Source organism: Leopardus geoffroyi, chromosome B1 (assembly GCF_018350155.1).
Source record: "Leopardus geoffroyi isolate Oge1 chromosome B1, O.geoffroyi_Oge1_pat1.0, whole genome shotgun sequence".
NCBI classification, from domain to species: domain Eukaryota; kingdom Metazoa; phylum Chordata; class Mammalia; order Carnivora; family Felidae; genus Leopardus; species Leopardus geoffroyi.
In genome coordinates this window covers 18656182-18682398 of record NC_059327.1, presented here as the reverse complement: position 1 = coordinate 18682398, position 26217 = coordinate 18656182, and the positions used below count along the sequence as shown (strand labels likewise).

At 36.7% G+C, this 26217-nt stretch overlaps 1 long non-coding RNA gene across 2 annotated transcripts in view; it reads right to left on the bottom strand.

The window, feature by feature from the left end:
• Positions 1-2167: 2167 nt before the first annotated feature.
• LOC123585782 overlaps positions 2168-26217 on the bottom strand; it is a 134456-nt gene continuing 110406 nt past the window's right edge. For both annotated transcript variants that reach the window (XR_006706426.1, XR_006706425.1), the window contains 2 exons: positions 5459-5541; positions 2168-2442 (listed from right to left, as the gene is read on the bottom strand). This is a non-coding gene — a long non-coding RNA (uncharacterized LOC123585782). The remainder of the gene's footprint in view (positions 2443-5458; positions 5542-26217) is intronic.

Sequence of the window (26217 nt, the reverse complement as noted above, 5' to 3'; positions counted from 1 at the left end):
TGCAGTCTCTCTCTCTCAAAAATGAAATAAACATTTAAAAAAAATAAGTAAATTCAAGAATTGGCATATATGATTGTGTTTAAGAGATAGCTGGAGCAAAAGGCAATTATGAAACTGCCCTGATATGTAGGTTCCTGTAAGAGGAGGGATGCACAAGTTGAGATGGAGTTCATTGAAAGACCACTACTAAAAAACGACTGAAGTGTATAAGGGCACATGCATGGGAGGATGGGAGGAAGAGTTGATGGAACTCAGGTTGCTTCTGTAATGTCTGGGCTTCATCCTCAATAGCACTTTTTCTCAGGAACAATTGGCTTATTCCATATAAAATCAGTCTGTACTCCAGGGTGATTTCTCTCCAGGATTTTATAGACAGCATTTTCCAAGATAAAATGAGCAGTTATAGATTAAGTATTATATGGCCAAATCTGTGAAATACCTTTTAAAAATCAGGCAAGCCTCCATCTATTTGTGCATGAGCCAGATCTGTCATTTACATTGCTATTTGTCAGAGGATCTGCAGACTGTTGGCATAGTTGGCATTAGTTTAATTAACACTGAAGCTTATAAATCAAAGTAAAGACTTCATATATCCTTTGAGACTTATGTTACTAACTGCTAAGAATAATTCTACTTTCTGGAGAGAAGTGAAAATTGGAAACCAAGAGTATAAATTTGGCTAATTTGACAATAGTTGTTACATCTATTAATTATCTTCTTTTAAATACATACATAAAATATTTTATTATCTATAATCAGTTGGCACAGATTTTGTGGAGTTGGGAATACAGACGCTTTTTTATTTCAAATTCTCTGTATTTGGTTCATACTCCTATTACCCAGCAATTATATTTAAAGCAAAAGTTAACCTGCTCTCATAAAATTATATAATCATGTAATCAGAAGGGAGATTAGTGGTTCTCTTGTTCTGCTTTGGAGAGATCTACTCAATATGGTCTCATTTAAAATTTTTAGTAACAAAATTTTCAGCATGCTGGTTTTAACCAGTTTTAAATCACTCAAGTTCATTTTTATAACTTTCCTACCTATAACTTTCCTATTCCTTTTAAAAATTTCCTATCAGTCTTCCTTCCTTCTCTTTAATAACAGTTCTCTCTAGTTCCTTGAGATTTACATAATACATTGGAGTATACAGACTCCATGCCGCTGTGCCCCTTCATTCTGAGGGAGGGCTCCAGCAACGGTGATCCTGTAGCATGAAGTTAAACACTGTACGGGAAATGGGCCTGTTCAAAGATCACCTTCCTCTTTGATCCTGCTCTTTCACGGGGTTTGGTTTTGCAACTCATGGTACTGCCATTTTCTCCTTCCCCAAACTCAGGTTCAGCGTCACCCTTTCTCTCTTGAGTTCATATCTCAGTGGCTCTGCTTTACCTAATACTGACTTTCTCTGTGGTAGTCACATTACCATTGTCCTCACTAATCCCTACTTAGCCTATCACAGTAACAACAAGCCTGGTTGCTTAGGCTCAAATCCTCGTGTTCCTTAGTGTGGTCTCCATCTGGCCCTCACTACCTCTCTCTCTACCTGGTGACTCTGAGAGCTGCTATTTAGGTCGTGTGCTTGAGGGGCTAGTATCAGGTTAAGGTCACCGCAGCCTGCTTGGCCAAATAAAATGAATGCGGAGGCAGCAATACCATCAGGTAGCTAAGCTAAACTTCCAGCACACACATGCATACAAAACCATATTAGCTTTGTCTTGCTTGTGGTATAATGTTGAAAGTCCTAGTCTTATTTTCCAGATCTTGTGGTCTTGTATAATTTGCCCTAACTCTACCTTTCTAAGTTTCTTTCCAGATCCTTCTGTCTAGCTCTTCTGTGTTCCAGCACAAAAGAGGACTGAACTTCTTTTCCTTAAAATGTTAAGAAAACTCCTAACTCATCCTTTGCTCATGCTCTCCCTTATTCTATCTTTACCTCTTTTCTTCCACATCACCTTGCAAGATCTCTCTCAGACGGCATGTTCTCACTGAAGTTTCCACCATTACCCTTATTCGAAATTAACCTCCCTTCTTTGATCTTCCACTGCTTGTTGTTTTGCCTGTATCAGAGCGTAACTTTTATCTTTCTTTCTTACACTTACTGCCTTACATTGCTCTCTCCTCTACCTAATTGGAAAAGAAAGAAACTCACTGCAGACAGAGATTTTCATATCGATCTTCCTCTTTATTTGTCTGAATGTCTATTATAGTGGCTTCCATGTGGTGGGAACAAGATGAACAGTGGCTGTTTGAAGGATTCACCATCTCTCACCAGATGCCCTATTCAACATGCCTTACTGAGGTAGCCAGGGCGTCCTGAATATGCTAAGACTGTAATTCTTCCTCATCAAGACTCATTCTGTTTTTCAAGTATTCAAGATAAGCAGAGTCTTTTGGAGATAACGCCATGTGACTTCTCTTCTTTTGTATCTGCTTTGCCTGGATGGGGGTGGAAGAAAGGGGCACAGGCAGTTCAAATCCCTATATCACAGTTTGCTTTTCCACAGCACCTTTCATAGATCATAGGTCTCAGTGCCCAGATGGTTTTCTTCTATTACCCACTAATTATTAATGAGGATGCACAGCAAAGCCTCCACAGAGTAGCATCTGGAAAGCTGTAATTTTCTGGAGCTCCATTTCAATAACATGCTTCTGTTTAGATTCTCCTCCCAAAGAGGAGAGTCTCCTCCCAAAGAGGAGAGTCTCCTCCCTCCACAGGAATAAAGCCATCTACCTTGTGGCTCAATGGCTCCTGATCTTTTGGCACAAGGGAGGGAAGCAGGGCACTCCTGAGTGTGCCGATTCACAATCCCCAGGTGCTGCAGTGTTGTGGTGATGTGGGGTCAGAGTTATTATTTATTTATTTATTTATTTAATTGACAGAGTGGGAGAGAGAGAGGGACAAAGCTCACTTGGGGGAGGGGCAGAGAGAGAGGGAGACACACAATCTGAAGCAGGGTCCAGGCTACGAGCTGTCAGCACAGAGCCCGATGTGGGGCTCGAACTCATGAACCATGAGATCATGACCTGAGCCGAAGTCAGATGCTTAACCGACTGAGCCACCCTGGTGCCCCAATAGCTATCTACTTTCTATGGCCAAAGTCAATTTTGTCCAAATTTTGAAATTTGGCAGAACAGAATCTAAGCCCAAAATAATTTGGTAAAACATTCACTAATTCTCCCTTTAATGATAGGGAATATTGAACCAATTTATAGGAAGGAACATTATAAATGTTATATGGCAAGTACCAGGGAGTAGGATATGTGATTTTTTAAAAAAATCACTCATGCCTGATTTTTCCTTATAAACTGAAATTCAAACTCATGTCAAAATTTTTAATAGAATGTTGAAGATAAGTTTTGAAGTGAACAGTAATTTCAGAATAGGATACAGAAGCTTGAAGTTAGAAATAAGTACAAAATAACCCAATACCATCTGATATTTGAATCTTCTTGAAAGTATTTCCATGAATTGATAGTTTATCTTTGTTACAGATTTGAGGTGTCAAGGGTCCCAGTAATTTCTCCCAGAGACAACTACTGTCTCCTGAGTTCCCCTTGGGGTCAACCTGAATGAGTCCATTTCCTCTCTACTGAACAGTCTCCTAGTCAATGTCCCATGTTTCCCACCTGGCCCACATTTGACATGGTTCCTGTCATTTGTTTCATCCTTTGAATGAAAACTTTCAGCTTTCTTGGTTTTGCCAGGCTTGACTTTTAATGCTTACTGTACAAGCAATTAACAGGATTTGAAAGGTCAATAGGAAACAGATTAAAGAACATTTTCCGAATGCCAGCACCCTGTGAAGCCAGGTCTGGAATGTGAAGGGTCATCCCTGTAGACATTCTGACTCCCCCTCCCCCTTTGTCAATTATTAGGTGGTTTATGAGAATCCAAACAGCATTAATCAAAGTGACAGGGGGAAAATCCTGTATTTGTATATTGCCATTTAGGAAAAGTTATTTTAGTGTAAGAAGTCTTGCTTTTGGAAATTTGCAAGCATGCACGCACAGGGGCATTTGTCTGCTTAGTCAGGAAAGGTAGTGATTACTGGGGGGACACTTCTCAGAGGGTTCTTGCGGTCCTACATCCTCATGCTCCTCTTTGGCACCCTCACTCCTAAACCAATTAGAAAAGTAGGTTAACAGCTCTGGGCAAATGGTCTGTCAGATGAAGACAAAGGTTTCAAGGAGGCAGGGAAATGGCTGGATAACACTGCTACATGAAGACAGAATATATAGTAGGTGTTTTCTCATTCTCTGACTCTCAAAGGACATTTGATGGGTCCCTTGGGGCTTAAAAATACTAGTATCTATCAAAATCATGCTTCCTGTACCATAGTACCTTTGCCTTGGGTTCTTTCAAATTATACCAAATGTTTTCCAAAATTGAAAAGTGGGATGCGTTACAGATACTTCTTTCTCATTTTAGCATCATATAATGACTTAATGAGCCTCACTGGGTTACAAATGGGATAGAACCATGTTCCCTTGTGTTCCTTTTTTCTTTCTAATAAAATGATCTCATAAGGTTGAAATCACTTTATTTCCTTTGGGAAAAATACAAGGCCTTCCCATTGATAAGAATAGTTAATTTCAACTTTAATTCTTTTACTACATTTCAACTTTACTTTTTAAAAATACTTTTTGGTGGGGGGCATCTTCCTAATATCCCTTTAAAATAGTCTAATCCAGTATGAATCTGGTACCCTCAGTTCACTTATTAACTGGGATAAGTGCCTAACCTCAAAAATTGCTTAGCATTTTACTGTTCAATATATTCTACTACTCATGAGGGTACCAAGAAATAAGATTTAAAAAATCATTATCAGATGAAAGATACTCATCAAATAAATGATCATTCTTAAGGAGAAATAGGGGATTGATTTTTTTTTTCTCATTTGAAAGCATTGACTTCAGGCTCATTTGTAATAAAATGATTTATTTATCATTGCCGAGCAGGGGAAATTGCTTTTCTAAAATAATAACACTCCTTTATTTTCTAAAAAAACTAGATAATTATAGCAGCACATAAGACACTAAGAATTTCCTCTACCACCCTAAGTCTCCCTCCCCATTCTCCAAATCTGCTGTTTCCCTGAAAGTTTTCAAATCAGCAAGCTTGAAATGAGTTTCCTGAGAGTTCTTTTTCTCTCTTTTCCAAAATTTCCTAAGGTTACTCTATATATACCTAAATGCCAATAATTGTCTTGAATAGACTGAAGTAAAATAAATGAGATGGCTAAAATTCATTTTTATCTCATAAATGTTACACCTTGTCAATTAAAACAAATACTCCTTTTCTGTGCCAAGAAAACATTTTCTGTTACATTCACAATCTGTTTCAACTGCCATTGGGTACAAGGAAAACCTCTAACAGATGGGAATCAGTAAACAGCAATTGCAAAAAGAACTGACTATCTGAATAACAAATGGAAGACATATTCTGTATTACCTTGGCAGGCAGACGTGGTTCTGAGGGCTTTTTGAGGCACTGTACTACTGATTCGGAGGACAAGACTGGGGTCGAGACACCCCCTGAAAAAGAAAATATATGTATGCTTTACACAGACCATCACCCCTTATCTCATGTCACACAGAGTCAAGGTTGTAAAGACTTTTCTATTCTTAGAATATTTGGGAATAGTGAGACAGAGGAAGTAAGGGGTGCAGCCTAGGAGGTGTGGAGGTGTTCATCCACAGACAAGGGGATAACATAGTCACCCTGGAGTTAAAGATCACAATGTCCTTCATTAACCTCTAACCCCACTTTCAACAAGAAAGAGACAGAGATAGTATTCAAGTGGGTAAACACGGTGACGACTCTCTTTCTAAGAGCACAATGCTCAGAGCCATTGTGCTCTGCACAAAGGCTGCAGAAAATGCTACCTAGAGAAAGCCTTACATCAGGGCCAGTAGAGGAAGTTGCCGTCAGCACCACATGGGCCAGATGCCTGAAAACACTGAACAAGTGAAGAAGTCTTGGACTTCTTCCAAGGCAAAAATAGTAAAAAGCCCGTGTCTGCTTTCTACCACCCAAGCAGGAACTGCTTCATGAGTCACTCCTTTGAAATTTCCTTTCCAAGTCTACGCAGCGTGTGCAAGAGGAGTGCACCAAGAAACGTCTTAGGTGTGTGCTGAGATGGTAGGTAAGAAAGACACAGGTGGATTATCCTCTGTGGCCTTTGCTTACCATTCACCTATGCTTATGGATTAAGGCCCGAAACTTTGAGGAACAAAGCAAGCTTGTTATCCCTGGATAGACTACTAACGTGAAAATGTATAAGGAAACCTAACTTCAACTTGGAAGCAGGGACCCGTGAAGGGAGGGCTCTCACGCAGGTATCACTCATCGCAGCTTGCACAGTTCAGCAGGAAGAAGGAAGACTTCCTATCCACTTGGCAGCAGCAAGCTGCACTCCCCGGCGGCCAATGAAAAACCGTCACCACTTCAAACTCCTATTTTCCTCCAGTGAACTTTTGTTCAAACAACTGCCCCCCTCCCCCAACTTCCTCCTTTCCTCTATAAAAGGACACGCTCCTCCTCTGTTCTCTGGACTTGCCAATGGTTCGCCATAGTCTGCTTGTCTCGAATTGCAATTCCTCTGCTATTTCTGAATAAACTCCATTTTGCTGTCTGAATTGCTTACCTTTTCTTTTAAAAGGTTGACGGTAACAACCTAAATTCTTTCCTGTCCTTCCAATAGAGAGATACAGACCTGAGAGAAGGACTCGACATGAGAAAGGAGGCTTGGAAGAAGGGAACATGCAGGAGCAGTTAAGAGAAGGTTCTCTGAACTTCTCAAATGTACCTGTTTCCCATACCACAGCATCTCTTTCCACCATCCCTTCACCTTGCCTTCTGCAGGGTCCTGGAACAGTGGAGTAGCTCAAAATGTGCTATCAACCACAGTTGTCTCCTAGGACCTTTTGTTTGTTTTCAGAAATAAGACTTCCAAGAAATGATAATATGAAACATATATATTCAAGTTAAATACGCTTCATTATTTTCATTAATCTTTGCAATGCTTTTAATACATTCCTATGAAGCAACAGAATACAGTTTGGGATGAAAATTTATCCAAGTGAGACTTAAAAAACATCATTATGGCTATGAAGGATTTAGATATTAGGTTTTATACTCATTGCTCTTCAATTGTTCAATCAACCAAAAGGTAAATGGGGGAATATCCTGAGTTTTCTTAACCTCCCATTGAGAGAGAACATGAAAATTGGTGTTTTTTTCTCACAGCATAATCTTTGAACAGATCGTCATAATCATAGTATGTCTGTATTCAAAATCATCATCAATGCCAAAAAATAACTCTTATCATGCCTTTACATGCCTACTTGTCTATGCTGAATCATACAGATAAACTGAACAGGGCCCCTGGCTTTCCTTCACCTTGCTTGTTTGTTGTTTTTTGGGATTTTTTTGGTTGGTTGGTTTGTGTGTCCTTTCACAAGTCTCCCTTGATCCTTTCCAGGGAACCACTCTGCTCAATGCTGGTTCTTGCCCCCCCCACCCCGCCAAATGACAGTTGTATACCTCTTACCATCTCTCTGTGTCCCTCACTGGGCCCTCCTCTAGTACTCAGCAAATAAAGATAAACCCCTCTGTGCTCCATATATCTTAGCAAATGTCCAACCTTGTTCATTGCAGCATACATTTGGCTCAAGTAAACATATTTAGGGAAGTCCTTATGTTCATGTGGTATATTGCTGTCAACCTATCTGGAGCTGATCTGCTATACTGCACAGTATATACATATATACATAAGTTCTTTACAGAAATAACTTGCACTAAGAAAGCAACACAATGAGCTCTAATATGAAAATGCATAGTTACTTAATCATAAGAGTAATATTTGCATTCACTGTTTACATAGTCTACAGAAATCAGCATATTAAAAAAATAAGCTGGCGGATTCCAGGGCTTGGCATAAACTAGTCTTTGTATATTGTCATTGTCCCAGAAACAGCACAACACTTGGTGAATAATTTAAAACTTTCCTGTATTATTTTTGAGCAGGATGTAGGAGTATTATACATTGCTTGTGACTACCCATGTCCAGTTAGGAAAAGAAAACCAACTCCACGTATTTCAAACCGATTCGATTAGAAAACTGGTTATAAAAGTAACCAAAAAAATGTATCAACAAAAAGAAGAAAGAAAGAATGGATGAAATTCCCCTAGACAGTGGTAACTGCATAATTTACTGCTATTAGTAACTGCAGGATGCCATTACTACTCCCGGGGCTAAGGACACAAAAGGGAGATGGTGTGACCCATGTCCTCATGGCTGTGCTGCTGTGGATGCTGGAGTTCCTCCAGAGCCACTGCTGATGGACCCAGGAGCCCACACTCCTTGTGACACTGCAGGAGTCAGAGCCCAGGAGCACTGGGCTAACAAAGCTGCTGGAGCCTCCAGTGCTGCTAATGCAGGAACCCAGGCTGGCACTCGTCACTTGCCAAGTGCATTGCCAGGAGTAAAACACTGGCCGAAAATAAGGGTCTGCCCTTCTTCCCACCTCTCAATCTATTGCCAGTGTCTCCCGTTATCAGCAACTTACTAGAAATCTGCCCTAGGGGAGTCTGGAAAAGGGAGTGTGTAGATATTCTGCCCCTGTGATACAGAAAACAGCATAAAAAGGGAGTACTGGAGCAAAACGCCAGACCAGTAACCATCCCAGTGTTTTGCATAGAACATTCTATGTGTAGATAGCTCTATAGGAAGCCTGATTGGCATTTATCTCTTTCCCAAATACCCCTACTCATATCATCTGCTAGAGGCTTTCCTGATTTTTGTGGTCATTACTTCTCTCTCTCTCTCTCTCCCCCTTTCCCTCTGACACTCTATCCAGATAGAATACTCTATCCCTAAATTCTCACATGCCACCTGTATTTCCACCTGTGTTCACCAACTGTGTCAACTCTCTAAGGCAGCTGGAGGACTCATTGGCTTCTTGTCTTATTTCTCCTTACTACATTATTTAAGGTAGTGTGTGGATCCCCTTTGAAACTAGGTTTTTTTGTTTGCTTGTTTGGTAGTTTTACTTTAACTGGTTGGTTTCATCAAAGAAAAAAAAAATTACCTTCTATTATGAACTCAATGTTTGTATCCCCCCCAAATTCCTATGCTGAAATCTTAATCCCCAGTATGATGGTATTCAGATGTGGGCCTTTGGCAAATGATTAGGTCATGAGAGTAGAGCCTTCTTGAACAGATTTATAAAACGGAGCCCCAGAACTCCCTCCTCTTCCACGATGTGAAGACACAGCGAGATAGTGATGCATGAACCAGGAAGTGGATTCTCACCAGACACCAAATATACTAGCCCCTTGATCTCTAGTTTTCTAGCCTCCAGAACCATGAGAAGCAAACTGCTGTTGTTCCTAAGCCGCCCAGGCCCTGGTGTTCTGTTACAGCAGCCCGAAACAAGACAACTTACGGCAGTAAGAAAACAAATTGGAGATCAGATGGGTTCCTGTCCTGTATTCACTAATATTGACATTACAAATTTGGAGAAATCTCTTCACTTCTTTGAGTATAAGTTTTTTCAAAAGGTTGGATGTGGTATCTAAATTCCTGTCCTACTCAATTATATGAGGTTTTAGAAAAGTCATTTATGTTTAAAATAACTCATGTCTCAATTCTGAAACACTTTCATGGGCATAACCTTTAAAAAGGAAGGAAGGTAGAATCCCATACCAGGAAGGAAAACATATATCTATTATAAAGTCAAATACGCCACAGAATCCAGAAAATAGTTCAAAATGCCTTTTCCTGAACTTCCTTAAGTTATCTATTCTGTAGCAGGTCTAGTGGATTGGCTCCTGCCTTCTTTCTCCCACAATTCACACTTCCTCCCTCAGTCTCTCTGACTCTTGGCTGTCACCATGGAGTTGCACTCTTCTCTCTTTTCCTCCATCTCAGAAGGCCCATTCAGTTTCATGTGGGTCATCCCTTATTAAACCTAGCAGAAATGGCTTCCAACCTCATGTCACAAGACCATGACAGCCATCTGCTCTTTCTGTCAAAACTTACAGGGACACATCTACCAGGCACAGAAACTTCCTCTTGCTGATTTTGACCAAAAATAATAACACAAACTTTCAGGACAATATTATCTCTCTAAGCTCTTTCCTCATCTTTTCAATCACCTTGTTTATTACCCTAGATATCTATGGCTGAAGAGGTAAAAGTACAGGTGACATTATAAGAGATGCAGGATGAGAAGATTCTGGTCTACCTTGCTACAGAATGTGCATAGAGTTAACCATCTCATAAATTGTGAAGTAATAACAATAGAGTTTTAAAATTAAGGCTATAGCACAAGGAAAGATGGGAAAAACAGATTAGTTTACTTAACTTCTTGGCCTATGGCCATGCATTTCTGAACACATGGTTTATTGAACTCTTTCTTCTCTTGATAACAGTGAATGCTTTAATAAAATATATAACCAGGAGAGTTGCAGAAAGAAAACTAACAGTTACAAATAATATTTACTGGTAATGCTCAAATCAGAAATGTATATTAAAATGAAGCTTTAAAACTAATTTTTATACTTGATTTGAACAAAAGCAGCTTATTTGCAAGGCGGTCCAATACATTCCCACATCTTGTCCAGAGTTCGTAACATCTGCTTTTATTGTTTAGAATTATTATTTTGGTCACTGCATAAATCAATGCTTTAAAATTTTTTTATATTAAGAAACAAAACAAATCCCACTTTTTTAAAGTTTTCATAGGACTTGGCACTTGAGTTTTTGGAAAAAAAAAACAGAAAAAAGGGAAACGAGAGTAAACAACAGCAATATGCTCATTTCATATATTTTGAGGTCCACCTGTTTAAATGTTTTCAAAACCATTAAATGCATCTGTTACTTTTTTTTCTGTGATAAAACAAATTATATGAAAAAATAAGTATGCATAAGTATCTAAAGTCAATTTAGGTAGGTTTTCAGATAGAAAATTAGGTAAGTTCAAAAAATACCTCAGATTCATTAGCCAGTCCCCATTTTGAAGTTAAGAGGAAGAGGGCTTACCTGTGTAACCTTGGGTACTATGTAACCTTGGGTACTATGTAATCTTGGATGATTCATTTTTATAGAATATTATTTACCTCTTGTGAGTTATTCGAGGAATTCCTGAGTCCTTGTATAGTAAGGGCAAGGCATATAGTTATCCTTTGATCAATAATGTATATTATTATTTAAATGGGAAATATATGTGAATGTAGTTCTTTATTCCTGGATCCAGTCGTATTTCTGTTTGTATATTTGATCTTGTGGAATCTCAATGGGCTACAGTTTCTCTCTCTAGTGTGTTCCAAAGAGCACTAGACCATAGTTATCTGTCAGATACAGGAGGAGAAATGGCTTCTGTTTCTGGCTCAGTGACTGCAGTCTGCAACACCTGGAGCAAGGCATCTACCCTTTGTTCATTTCTTATATATATAATCAGGAGATGATAGTAAGTGGTCACTAAAGTGCCCTGTGGTTCTAGTATGTAATATCTCTGAGGCTGAATCCTATATGGTATTATTTTGTTCTATTACTATATTATTATATGCCTTCTACTTTTTAGGATATTTCACAATCAGGAACACATCATTTCTTTTGAGATATAAAATAAGATTCCTGGATGACATAATTGCATCTTCAGCTTAAGAAGCATCACTTTGATACTCCTACTTTTACTTATATGGAGGACTTCATATCACTGCATAATCTACATGTGACTCTGTGCTGTGAGCAGCTTCTATCCTTAACCTATGGCATTCCTGAACAGTTGTCATCATTTCACTTTATCACTCCCTGACAAAGAAGAACCTGTTTCGATGAGCTTTAGTGATAAACTGACATTATATTAAATATCTTTTGAAGAAACATGAATGGGAAAGGCAGTGTCACAGACTATTTACCTGTTAGTCTGAGTCCTCTGGAAAGCAACTATTAATGCAGGATTAAGTATGCAAGGATTTTATTACAGTAAAATTGAGGGAAAATGGTAAAGGTAAGGTAAAATTGAGGGAAAATGATAAAGTGCCCAGGGAAGGCTGTGGAAAGCATCTTAGACTGTTGTCCAGCCTCAGCAAGTTGCATCAAAACCACTGGGGAGACCCTGAGCCACAGTCAGCCATGAGGAGCTCACGTCTCCCAGGAATAGGCTGGTTAGTGTCCCTGCTGCTGCCCTCGAGCAGTGGCTGAGAGCAATCCACGGCATGTGCATCCACAGCACAAACACAAGATGGATTTCAAAGCTCATGAGCCAGGCTCTAGGTCAGTAACTCTGTCTCTAGTTAGAAACCTGTGAGGTGTAATTTCACAGCCACCATGGATAGGTATCTCTTCTCAATCTCTCTGTTTCAGGATCCATTGCAAAGTGCCACCCATCACCCAGTGAACCTTCCTTTGATCTAGTTTCAAACTACTCTTACTTGGGAACTCTCCCCCTCTGGAGTCTTTCCACATTTCTTCCTTTCTCTGGTCTCTTCTGCAAGCTCATCCAAATTTGCAACATCTGTCATTATTGTCCTGAATGTTCAAAAGTCATGACCTAGCCACTCAGGGAATTAAACATCAATTAGTTCCCAGAATTCACCATCCATAGAAGGCAATGAGTAGGATAACGAAGAACACAAAAAGTTTCCTTCCATGTTACAGCAAAGCTGTACTGTCACCAAACTCCTCTGTCCCATTTACTACTCCATGGTCCCATACAGTACTCCATGATCTGTCTTCTGGATCCATGAACATACTGAAACTCCTCTCATAAAATCATCAATATCTGTTTAATTGTCAAATCTATTGGACATTTTAAAGTCATTATTCTTGACTTTTATATCCATTTAACATTATTGATCATCCATTTCTCAAAATTCTATGTTTCCTGGACCACTGCAATTCAGTACACTGCACATTCTCCTTACATCTTTATTCCTTTTGTATTTTTCCTGTTTTTTGTTCCTCCCCATTCCTTAAATAGTGGTGCTCCCCAAACCTTGTGCTCTTTTTATTCTACATAGTTTTTGTAGGAACTTTATTCTCTGCTGTGTAACAATTTTCACTTACTCATGTAATGTTCTATCATTTATCAAGCTCCTAGTATGAACCATGTACTATACTATGTCCTGATGATAAAATTATAGGGAAAAAAGTCTCTGGCTTTAGGGTACATATTGTCCAATGGAGGAAATATAAAAGTCAATAGGCAATTATAGGACAATGAGATACTTCTATAATAGGTGAGTGCACATGGTTTGGGTCATCATAGGAGGGCATCTAACTTAGACTTGGAAAATTAGAGAAGCTTCTCATAAGAATATAATCAACAGTGTGTAATAACAATAAGAGGGGAAGTAGGGCACTCTGAACTAAGAAAGCACCACATTTGAAGGTATAATTAGTTTGGTGTATCTGCAATACTGAATTAAAGGAAAAGGGAGAGGTTGGGTCAGGAAATTGTAAAGTTAATGAAAGGAACAACCTTATGTGCTGTGCTGAGGTCTTTGGGTCTTAAGATGACAGCAGTGAAGATCACTGATGGGTTTGAAATGAGCGCATGACTTAATTTCTTTATAAGTTTTGGAAGCTTACTCTATAGGAAGGATGGCTTAGAAATGCCTGGCTTCCTTGCTAACCTCATCTCCCTCTTCCCATGTTCTCCCTCAGCATTAGCCATGCTGGCCTCTCCTCCCTCATCCTCAGACACACCATCTTGCTTGACAAGCTGCTGCTCCTCCCCCGGACCCTCTCTCTTCAGGAGTGTGCAGGCTCTCTCCCCCACGTCTAGTTGTCTACTCAAATAGCACCTCCTTAGACAGGTCTTCCCTGGCCATGCCCATGTCTCTCTACTTGCCTCTACCTGTTCCTATCCCTAATGTCTGTTTGTTGTTCTTTTCAAAGTTATCACTACCTGACATTACTGTATGTCTGTACATTGCCTATATCCTTCCTTACGATATAGCTTCTCTGAGGGCATGAATTTGAATTTTTTATTGTTCCCTTAATATTCAGAACAGGGCTTGACAGACAATAGTCATTTAATATATGATTGTTGAATGAAATTACTGAATCAGAGCCTGGGGAGCCCTACCAATAAACACATTTAGAATACAGGCCTTTATTAATTAGAATAAATTAACTACTGAGAATTTTCTCACCCAATATCTTAATAATACATCTAAGCTATGCTCAGATGAGAGGAATCCAATGCAATAATGAATTTCTGGGAACAATATTAATAGATTTAGTTTCTAACTAATAAGACATTTGAAATGTTTTAAATACTATTCCTATATTCTCTTTTTTTTAACCTTATAGATTAGCTTTTAGTACTATTCCTATATTCTCTTCTTTTTTTTAACCTTATAGATTAGCTTCATAAACACAACCAGCTGAATGTAACTCAATAAAGATGGGGCTACCAACATTTAAATGTTGACAGGAAGGAAAAATGACTTTTCCTGAGTTATTTTCATAAAAGAAGATGACTCTCTGCAGAGTTAGTCTCATAAAAGAAAAAATATTGGGTAGATAAAATATTTCCAAGCTGTATTAAAATAGGCTTTTTTGATAACTTAAGAGACTACATTTTAGGTCCATGGATTTCAACAGACTTTTTTTCTTTAGAGAATGAAAACATCAAATGTCTCTGACTTCATCTAGTTTTAATAAAATATTTTATTTCATGGAGTTACATTTGATAAGCTCATTCGCACTACATTAGTTGACGATTTGCTCCAACCACAAAGTCTAGCCAAACTAACACAGGTTTAAAATAAATCAGAAGTAAAAGCCTCAATCATACATTAATTGCATTATAGTTCAAAGTTTCATTTTGTGAAAACAAAGGTGTTGTTCCTCCTAAAATTAAAAAAAAAACAGTAGTGACAATTATTTCAAGTTGTCAACTGAATCTGCATATCAGATTCTGTTAAAATGTCAAAATGTTCCTTTATGCCAAATTTACCCAACAGGTTCAAAATATGCTTTAAACAACAAATCAGTGAAAATGCCTAAAAAGTTTATTCAGTTTATTCAAAACTATTTCCTGAGGCCCTTCTCCTCATAAAGGACTGTGCCAGTGTAAGAATCCACAAATGAACAAACATGTTCTGAGAGCACTCAAGGTGCTCTTGAAAGGCAGCTCTTCACAGCTGTGTAAGCAGTGAGGTTGATCACAGAACGAGAGATGCCCATGTCTGAAAGGGACCCTTCAACCAACCATTTGAGGTCAGCATGCTTCCTGTGATACTCCCATCAAGTGTCTAGTCAGCAAATGCCAGTAAAAGGAGAAACATTTTCCTCCAAAGGGCAAGTTAGATCTCTGTAAAGTGTATATGGTTAATTTTTTTTTTTGTATAGCAGCTAACATATAGCTCTTAATAATCAAATCTATTTTTCTTCCTTGGGGTCAATAGTAAAGATCTAGGAAAACATGAACTCTCTCAGGGATGGACCAGTCCTTAGATGTGAAAGACAGAATGGAATCTATAGTGACTCTTAAACTTATGGCTTATATTCGTAATTACAAAATAAAGCAAGCTACATAAAAAAAGAAAAAAATAAAATTTTCAATTCACATAAACATGCAGACTGATGCATTATAATCCCTCTGTTAACAAAGCACTTAAAACCACATTTAAATTATGAGTGTTGGTGTTAACCTTTCTCTTGATGGTGATAAAATAAAAACCGTATCAAATCTAATTCTAAAAACCAAATACGGTAGTAATTAAGCTTCTCAGAAGCCAAATTTTCTTCATTCTCAAGCATCATGCACCACTAGTGATTTTTTTTTTCTGTTAAGTTATCCAACATTAAGAGAAGCATCCACATGTCACTCTGTGGTTAAGTATGCAATGAAAATACAAACACCTCACAAAATGCAATGTATTTTCTTGACTGAGACAAAAATACACATGAGTTAATTAATTAGCTGTGTATATAATTATGTTATTATATTAACAGAAAACCAAGGGACTGTGAGAAGCATCACATACACAGAAAGAGAAAGAAGTGGGGAAAAGAGAAAAAAAAGTAAAACAGGAAAATGCTGAGGGTGACAAACAGTAAAGAGGATTAATGTAAAATGATACAAACTAATAGCAAGTCTCAGTGACAATGCTGAGAATCAAAGGCACGAAAAGCAGAGAAAGAGCCTATTCTAAACAACCACAAATTGAGAGCTCTGAGATTGCACGTATCTCTGCATGTGCATGTGAGTAGGTGTGTTGTTTATACCATGGTGACAGTAAAAGATTCACCACACGTGTTGAAACGACTTGTCGCTGAGAGTATAGTTTTCTGTTGCTGCCATAATAAATTACCACAAATTTAAGAGCATAACACAATGCCCATTTCTTACAGTTTCTACGGATCACAAGTTGGGGCATAGTGTGCGTTAGCTAGGTTTTCCGCTTATGGTCTCACAAGGCGGCCCACTCATCTGCACTCTTGTCTGGAGGTTCTGAGGGAGAAATCTGCTTCCAGGCTCATTGAGATTGTTAGCAGATTTCATTTCCACATTGTAGGAAGAGGGTCTCTGCTCCTGTGCTGACTAGTGAATGCGGATTACTCTCAGCTTCTGGAGGCCTCTCACAATGGTCAGCTTGTGGCTTCCTTCATATTCAAGGCCAATAATGGCATGTTCAATCTTTCTTGTACTTATAATCTTACATTCTCTTCTGCTTCATCTTTTAAAGGCTCATGTGATTAGCTCGAGGTCACCTAGAATATCTAGAATAATCTTACTATCTAAAGGTCAACTGATTAATAACATTAATTACATCTGCAAAGCCTCTCTGCCATGCAACTTACCATAATTATTGATGAAATACTAGGAGATGAAGATCTAAACCTAAGAAAATTTGAAAACTAGCTTTCAAACAAGCTGATCTACATGTAATTTAAATAGTTGCTAAAATAATGTCAATACTTGAAAGACAACAAAACTCATACACTAAGTAGTATAACATTAATAAATCAGAGCATTCAATCAAAATTGCTAGGCAGGTAAAAAAAATATGACTTATAATTAGGATAAAATCAGTCAATAGAAACAGATACAGAAAAAACAGAGATGATGGATAAGAGCCTTAAGATAGGTATTTTTTTAATGTTTATTTATTTTTGAGAGACAGAGGGAGACAGAGTATGAGCAGGGAAGGGGCAGAGAGAGAGGGAGACACAGAATCCAAAGCAGGCTCCAGGCTATGAGCTGTCAGCACAGAGCCTGATGTGGAGCTTGAACTCACAAGCTGTGTGAGATCATTACCTGAGCCGAAGTCGGACGCTTAACCGACTGAGCCACCCAGGCGCCCCAAGATAGATATTTCAAATGTGCTCTAAGAATTAAAAAAAAAAAAACATGGTAAGTGAAAAAGAAAAATGGAAGCTATTGAAAAACAAAACAAAACAAATGGAACCTCTAGAGCTAAAGAATATATCTAATAGGAAAAATTCACTAACTAGGTTTAAGAGCACATTAAAAACTATGAAAAAAAACAATAAATGGGAAGATATCACAACAGAGACTATTAAAAACGAAATCATGTGATGCAAGGAGACTTAAAATAGCCACTCAGAGAATAGTGAGAAAACAGAAATCATATAACATACATGTCATTGGGATCCCAGAGGGAAAAAAAAATTGGGAAGGAAGAAAAATATTTACCAAATAATGACTGAATCTTTCATTGGTTTAATGAAAATCATAAACTCCCTAATCCAACAAACTCAGCAGACTAAAATCAGGACAAACCAACAGAAAAATACTGTAATTCTCCACATAGTGAAATTTTTGTAAATCAGTAATAAAGAGAAAAACTTTAAAGCTCCTGGAGAAAAAAAAAAGAAAAAAAGACAAAATACACACAGAGGAACAAAGACTGAAACAACATTTAAAAAAAAAAAAAAAAAAAGGTCAACCTGGAACTACGGAAGTAGCAAACAGAAAAACCATCCTTCAAAAGCGATGGTGAAGTAAAGACCTTTTTCAAGAACAAAAGCTGAAATAATTTGTGACTAGCAGACCTGCACTAAAAGAACAATACAAGAGCTCTTTGGGATCAAGAAAAATTATACCAAACAAAAACCTGTATTTATGTACAGGAAAAAAAGTACCAGGATGTTACTATGGAGGTAAATGTAAAATACCTTCCTCATTTAAAAAATTAACATTTTTTTAACTTTTGAGAGACAACATGCAGAGGAAAGACAGAGAGAAAATCTTAACCAGGCTCCATACTCAGCACGGAGCCAGATGAGGGGCTCATTGCAGGACCTGGGATTATGACCTGGGCTGAAATCAAGACTCGGTCACAACCAAATGAGCCAGCCAGACGCACCTAAAATTCATTGTTAAAGACAAGAATAAACTACTGCAAAATATATAACATATGCAGAGGTAAAATGTATGGCAATACTAAAACCCAGAGGGGGAATGGAAGCCTGCTGTTCCAGGGTTCTTAAGTTACTATGGGTTGTCAGTGAAACTATTTTGAAGGTACTCTGTGGTAAGTTAAAGTTGGGAAGGAGAGAGTTAAAGCATACTGTTGTAAGAGTCTTATGTGGGAGGTGGTAAGGTATTATTTAAAGGTAGACTGTATTAAAGATGTATATTGTAAACCCAGAGGCAAAACCTATTAAAAAACAACAACAACAACACAAAAACCAAAGAGGTATAGCTAATAAAGCAGTAAGTGTAGATAAAGTCAAACACTGAACGATATTCCGAGAAATAAGGAAAAGATGATATTTAAATAATTTTGCACTGTTTTGCCTCATACAGGGGATGAATATGGGGATTTTGGTTTTTTAAGGACACTTTTAAGACAAAGAAATTATGATGTGCTATGTTTTATGCTACGTAATTGATACACTAACTCCCAAGATAGACATGGTTTCTAAGACCAACCCCATATGCGTATTTGTTAATATTTTTCCTTTAAACCTAATAAACTGAAATGGAATGGATGAAATGAGGAATCGGGTGACTAGAATCATGCTACACAACAAATAAAACTGCTCGACTGGGACACAGAAATAAACACATAACTTCTAAAGCAATAGATGAACATCAAGAAAGACTCTATCAGCAGGAGCTAAGCAGGAAGAAAAGGAGAAAAGTGACCAGGGAACCAGTATGTCTTCTCGGACCATAAGATATCCCAAAAGAGATCCCTGTAATCCCCAGTTTCCTATCTGAGACCACCTACATAAATCCAGAACACTGGGAAATGGAAAATCAATCCACTTCACTGCTGTCTCAACTTGAATGACAGTGAAGGAAAAATAGATTTCCCCTGTTAATCTGACATCCACTGCCCTGTCATTGGTTTGGAGCCTGAATCTTTATTGTTTATGTAGCTTCAATATGCAAGCTGGAAATTGTAATATTAAGTGGAGTTGGGACTGTCATGCTCACATGTACCTGAAAGAAGGAAGTACAAATACTGAGGTACAATTTAGACTGACAGCTTGCTTCTCAACAGATTACAGTGAAAAGTCCTTAATGTTTTCAGAGAAAATAATAGTCAATCTAGACTGTCTACACAGCTAAAGTATTTTTCAAAAATGAAAACAAAATAGACATGAAGAAAACTGAGTAAGTTGGCTTCTAAAAAACTCCCAACAGGACTTTAAGAGACAAAACAGATGAACGCAAGGGAAGAGAAACAAAAATAATATAAAAACAGGGAGGGGGACAAAACATAAGAGACTCATAAATATGGAGAACAGAGGGTTACTGGAGGGGTTGTGGGAGGGGGGATGGGCTAAATGGGTAAGGGGCACTAAGGAATCTACTCCTGAAATCATTGTTGCACTACACGCTAATTTGGATGTAAATTTAAAAAAATTAAATTAAAAATTAAAAAAAAGAAAAAAAGATGAACACAATAATGTTAAAAACTGAAAAAAAAAACCCTCAACAAAATAAATTCTGTCAAAAAGGAAGGAAAATGGTCCCATAAAGAAGGTCTAAAATCCATCAAAGAAGGGAGAATAAGAAATATCCTTATATAAATCTATATGGTTTTTTTATTTCATAAAATCTTAAATAATGTTTATTTGTAGGTTCTAACACAAGCTAGAAATTTAAAAAATCTGACAATTGTAAATGTGCTCTGAGAAGGGTGATGGGAAATAAATTATTTTGGGTCTTTGAATTAAAGGAGAGGTAAAAATATTAACTTTAGAATTTATATATATATATATATATATATATATATATATATATATATATATATAAGCTCAAATTGTAAATCTAACTATTAAAATATTATAATGCAAGACATAGCTTCCTAACAGTTAAGGAGATGAAAAAAACTTTAATCACTAGATAAGGATCCAGAGAAGGAATATATGAAACATGAAACATGAAACAAGAAACATGAAAACTGGGACATAGGGAAAGTTCAGTAATACTTAAAACCTAACCTTAAATAGTGCTTTGATTTGCCAATGTTTGAAACATGCTTTACCATACCAATTCATTTAATACGATAATCTTTTGAGGCACCTATTATTATTATATCATTTTACAGGTACAAACCTTAGGCAGTGAGAGAGAAAATGATTATAAGAGAAGGCAAGATTCAAACCTAAGCAGTCTGCCTCAAGAGTCTGTTTTTTGGGGGCACCTGGGTGGCTCAGTTGGTTAAGCATCTGACTTCAGCTCAGGTCATGATCTCATGGTTCGTGAGTTCAAGCCCCGCGTTGGGCTCTGTGCTGACAGCTCAGAGCCTGGAGCTGCTTCAGATTCTCTGTCCCCCCTCTCTCTGTCCCTCCCCAGCTGGCACTCTGTCTCTCTCTCAAAAATAAATAAATGTTACACACACACACACAAAGTTAAAGAGTCAACGTTTTTAAATACCACCAAAACATAGAATTTAAAATGACTGTTATTACACCAAACATTGAAATAAACATACTGAATGAAATGTCCATTTTTCTAGCAAAGATTGTTTTACTGAATTGGGAAAAATCCGTCTACTTAGAAAAGACATCTGAAACAACATATCCATGTCATCGCAACTATCAATACTTTGTTCCTTTATATTGACTATTTCGTTGCATGCATATATCATGATTTGTTTTTTCATGCCCGTGACTTGAGGGACATTGTGGGGCTACTATGAATAAAGCTGCTGTGAACATTTCTATATAAGTATTTTAGTGGGCGTGCATTTCCATTTCCTTTGGTTTAAAAGTATGAAATTGTTGAAGTGCTCCCCAAAGTGGTTGTACAATTTACAAATTCATCAGCAACGTTTAGGAGTTCTGACAACTCTACAACCTTGCAAAATCTTGTGATTTTAGGATTTTTAATTTCAGTCAATGCCTGTGTACTGATATCTCTGAGATTTTAATTTGCATTTCTCTGATAACTAATAATGTTGAACAGCTTTTCATCTGCTTGTGGTTCATATATCTTACATCATTATGCATCTGTTTAAAACATTAGCCTATTTGCAAGTGTTCTTTTTATTACTGTAATCATGCTGGTGGTGGTTGTTAAGTAGTTGTAAAAATGCATTATACCTTTTGGATATAAGTCCTGTGTCAGATATATGTTACAAACATTGTCTCTCAGTAGGTGGTTTGATTTTTCATTTTCTTAACTGATTTTCTGAAGAATATATACCTTAAATTTTTTCATGCACATAAAAAGTTCTAGGAAATCTAGAAAAAGTCTATTAAAACTAGTGAGTGAATGTAGCAAGACTGCAGGACACATTCCCAATGTACAAAAATCAATTGCATTTATATATACGAGCAACAAATAATTACAAAATAAAAATTTTAAACATACCCTGTATAACACCATCAAAAATTTATAATATTTATAGATAAATTCAACAAAATATGTGGAAAAATTTTCATAGTGGAAACTACAAACATGACTGAGAGAACAGAAAGTGGTAAATATTGATGAGGTATGTCCTTGTTCACTGATTTTGAAAATTCAGTATTTTTATATTATTTTTACTCAAATTCATCTATAGATTCAATGAAATGTCAATTAAAATGGGATTTTTGTGGAAATTGGCAAGGTGATTCTAATATTTAAATAAAATGAAAATAACCACAGAATAACTAAAATCATATTTTCTAAAAAATATATAAAAATTAAGCTATCCATATTGATTTTTTAGGGGACTTCCATTCATTATATCTACTGTATCACACTATCCTTATGTTAATATTAATTTAATTTTTTTAATTCAAGTGTAATTAACATACAGTGCTAGGAGTCTCTGATATATAATATAGTGATTCAACAATTCTATACATGACTCAGTGCTCACCAGAGCAAGTGTAATCATCATCTGTCACCAAAGTATTTTTATAATCTTATTGACTATTCCCTGTGCTATTCTTTTTATCTCCCTGACTTATTTTGTAACGGGAAGTTTGTACCTCTTAATCCCCTTTATCTCACCCACTCCAGTTCACCTACTCTCTGGTAACCACCAAATTTCCTCACTATATTTAAGAGATAATTTTTTTCTTTGTCTCTAATTTCTTGTTCATTTGTTTTGTTTCTTAACTCACCCATATCAATGAAATCATATGGTATTTGTCTTTCTCTGACTGACTTATTTCACTTAGCATTATTACTTTCTGTATCCAGCCATGTTGTTGCAAATGACAAGATTTCACTCTTTCCATTTTATATACAACCACTTCTTTATCCATTCATCTATCAAAGGACATTTGGATTGTTTGCGTATTTGGCTACTGTAAATAATGCTACAATAAAAATAGGGGTGATATTTTTTGAATTAATGTTTTTATTTTCTTTGGGTAAATAGTGGAATTACTGTATGATGTGATAATTCTATTTTTAATTTTTTGAGAAGTCTTCTGTTTCCTACAGTAGCTACTTCAGTTTACATTTCCACCATCAGTGCATAAGAGTTACATTTTCTCCATGTCCTCACCAACAATACTTATATACCTTGTGTTTTTTATTTTAGCCATTCTGACAGGTGTGAGGTGACAGGTAACTCATTGTTTTGATTTTCACTTTCCCTTAGAATTGGGTTGAGAATCTTTTCATCTGTCTGTTGGAGATCTACATGTTTCTTTAGAAAAATGTCTATTCAGGTCCTCTGCCCATTGGATTATTTTGTGTGTATATGTGTTGACTTATAAAAGTTGTTTATTTTGTATAACAACCCTTTCTAGGATATATCATTTGTAAATTTCTTCTCCTATTCAGTACGTTACTTTGTCATTTTGTTGATGATTTCCTTCCTTGTTTAAAACCGTTTTATTTTGGTGTTGTCCATAATATAATTTTGCTTTCTTAGAGATATCTTTTAAAAATGTTTCTATTGCTGATATCAAAGAAATGACTGCTTATGTTTTTTTTTTCCCCTAGGAGTTTTATGGTTTCAGGTCTCACATTTAGGTCCAATTTCATTCTTTTACATGTAGCTATCCAGTTTGCCCATCACCATTTGTTTAAGAGCTCTCTTTCTCCCATTGTATATTCTCACATCCTTTATCACAGATTAATAACCATGTAAGTGTAGGTTTATTTATGGGCTCTCTAGAAATGTGTATGTCTCTTTTCTCCTAATGCTATATTGTTTTGATTACTACAGTTTTGTAGTATATCTTGAAACGTGGGGTTGTGATAGTGCCAGTTATAGTCTTCTTTCTCAAGATGGCTTTGGCTGTTCATCTTTTATGGTTCTATATAAATTTTAGGATATTTATTCTACTTCTGTTAAAAGTATTTTTGGTACTTTGCTAAGGATGGCATTAAATCCTAGTATGGACATTTTACAATATTCTTCCAATTTATGAGCATGAAATATCTTTCCATTTCTTTGTGTCATCTGTAATTTCTTTCATCAGTGTTTCATAGTTTTCAGAGTACAGGTCTTTCACCTCCTTGGTGACCTTTATACTTAACTTGGTTAAGTTTATATTTTTCCTTTTTGTTGTGACTGAAAATGGGATTGTTTTCTCAATTTCTCTTTCTGCTACTTTGTTATCAGTGTATAGAAATACAACAGATTTATGTACATTAACTTTTTAGCCTTTGACTTTACTGAATGTATCAGTTCTGGTAGCTTTTTGGTGGCATCGTTAGGGTTTTATACATAAAGCATCATGTCATCTGCAAATAGTGAAAGTTTTATTTTTTCCCTATGAATTTGGATTTTTTAAATTTCTTTTTCTTGTCTGACTGCTGTGGCTAGGACTTCCAGCATTATGTTGAATAAAACTGCTGAGAGTGGACCTCGTTGTCTTTCAATTCTTTTTTACCAAAAAGCCTAATGTTAGCTGTGGGTTTTTCATACATGGTCTTTATTATTTTGAGGTATATTCTCTTTAAACATACTTTGTTGAGAGTTCTTCCATGTATAGATGTTGTACTTTGTCAAATGTTTCCTCTGTATCTATTGGGATGATCACGTGGTTTTTATCTTTCCTCTTTATTTTTTATTTTTTTTATTTTTGAGAGACAGACCATGTGCAAGCAGAGGAGAGGCAGAAAGAGAGGGAGATACAGGATCTGAAACAGGCTCCAGGGTCCAAACTGTCCACCCAGAGCCTGATGCAGGGCTAGAATCCAAGAACTGTGAGATCATGACCTGAGCAGAAGTCAGACACTTAACTGAGCCACCCAGGTGCCCCTATCCTTCCTCTTCTGAATGTGATGTATGACGTTGATTTATCTGCAATATTGAACCACCCTTGAATCTCTGAAATAAATGCCACTTAATCATGGTAAATTATTTTAATACTTTTGATTTGGATTTCCTAATATTTTGTTAAACATTTTTGCATCTACATTCATTAGAGATAATGGTCTGTAGTTTTGTTTTTTGTTTTGTTTTGTTTTTGTAGTGTCTTTATCTGGTTTTGGCATTGGGATAAAACTGACCTCAAAGAATGGATTAGGAAGCTTTCTGTCTTCTTTTTTTGGGGGGTGGAATAGATTGAGATGAATAGATATTAACTCTTCTTCAAATATTTGGGGCAATTAACCTGTGAAGCCATCTCGTCTTGGACTATTGTTTGTAGGGAGTTTTTCATTGCTGGTAATTGGTTTGTTCAAATTTTTGAAAAATTTTGAATTTTTGAATTCCAGATTCAGTTTTGGAAGATTATATGTGTCCAGAAATTTATCCATGTTTTAGATGGTCCAATTTATACTTTTTTCCTAGTATTCTCTTATAATCTTTGGATTTCCATGGTGTCAGTTTATTGCTCCTCCTTTATTTCTGATTTTTTTGAGTCCTCTCTCTTCTTCTTTTGTTGAGTCTGACCAGAGTTTTCTCAGTATTGTTGATCTTTTTAAAGAAATAGCTCCTGGTTTCATTGATCTATTTTATTGTTTTTTATTTCCATTTCATCTATCTCTGCTCTAATTATTATCACTCCCTTCTTTCTACTGGCTTTGGGTTATGTTTTTTTTTCTTCTTTGTATAGGACTTTTAGGTTTAAGGTTAGATTGTTTAGATTTTTGCACTTCTTGAGGTAGGCCCATATTGCTAAAATTTTAGAAGAGCTTTTTCTGCATCTCAAAGATTTTGGAGCTTTGTGTTTTCTTTTTTATTTGCCTCAATGTATTTTTTGATTTCCTCTTTGATTTCTTGGTTAATCCATTGTTTACTAGCAAGTTATTTAGCCTCCATGTATTTATATTCTTTGCGAGTTATTTCTTGTGATTGATTTCTTTGTGGGTTGATTTTTTTTTTTAATATTTATTCATTCTTGAGAGAGCATGAGTGGAGGAGGGGCAGAGAGAGAGAGAGGGAGACAGAAAATCCAAAGCAGGCTCCAAGCTGTCAGCACAGAGCCATACACAGGGCTCAAACTCATGAAATGTGAGATCATGACCTGAGCTGACGCTGGACACTTAACCACCTGAGCCACCCAGGTGCCCCTGTTGTGATTGATTTCTGATTTGTCTTCTAGTCTGAAAATATGCATGGTATGATTTCAGCCTTTTTGAATATGTTGAAACTTGTTTTGTGGCCTAATGTGGTCTATTCTGGAGAATGTTCCATGCACACTTGAAAAATATGTGTATTCCACTATTTTTGAACTGTTCTGAATATATTTGTTAGGTCAGTATAGTCCAATGTATCATTAAAAGCCATTGCTGCTTTATCTATTTTCGGTCTGGATGATCTATCCATTGATAGTGGGGTATTACAGTACACTACTATTATGG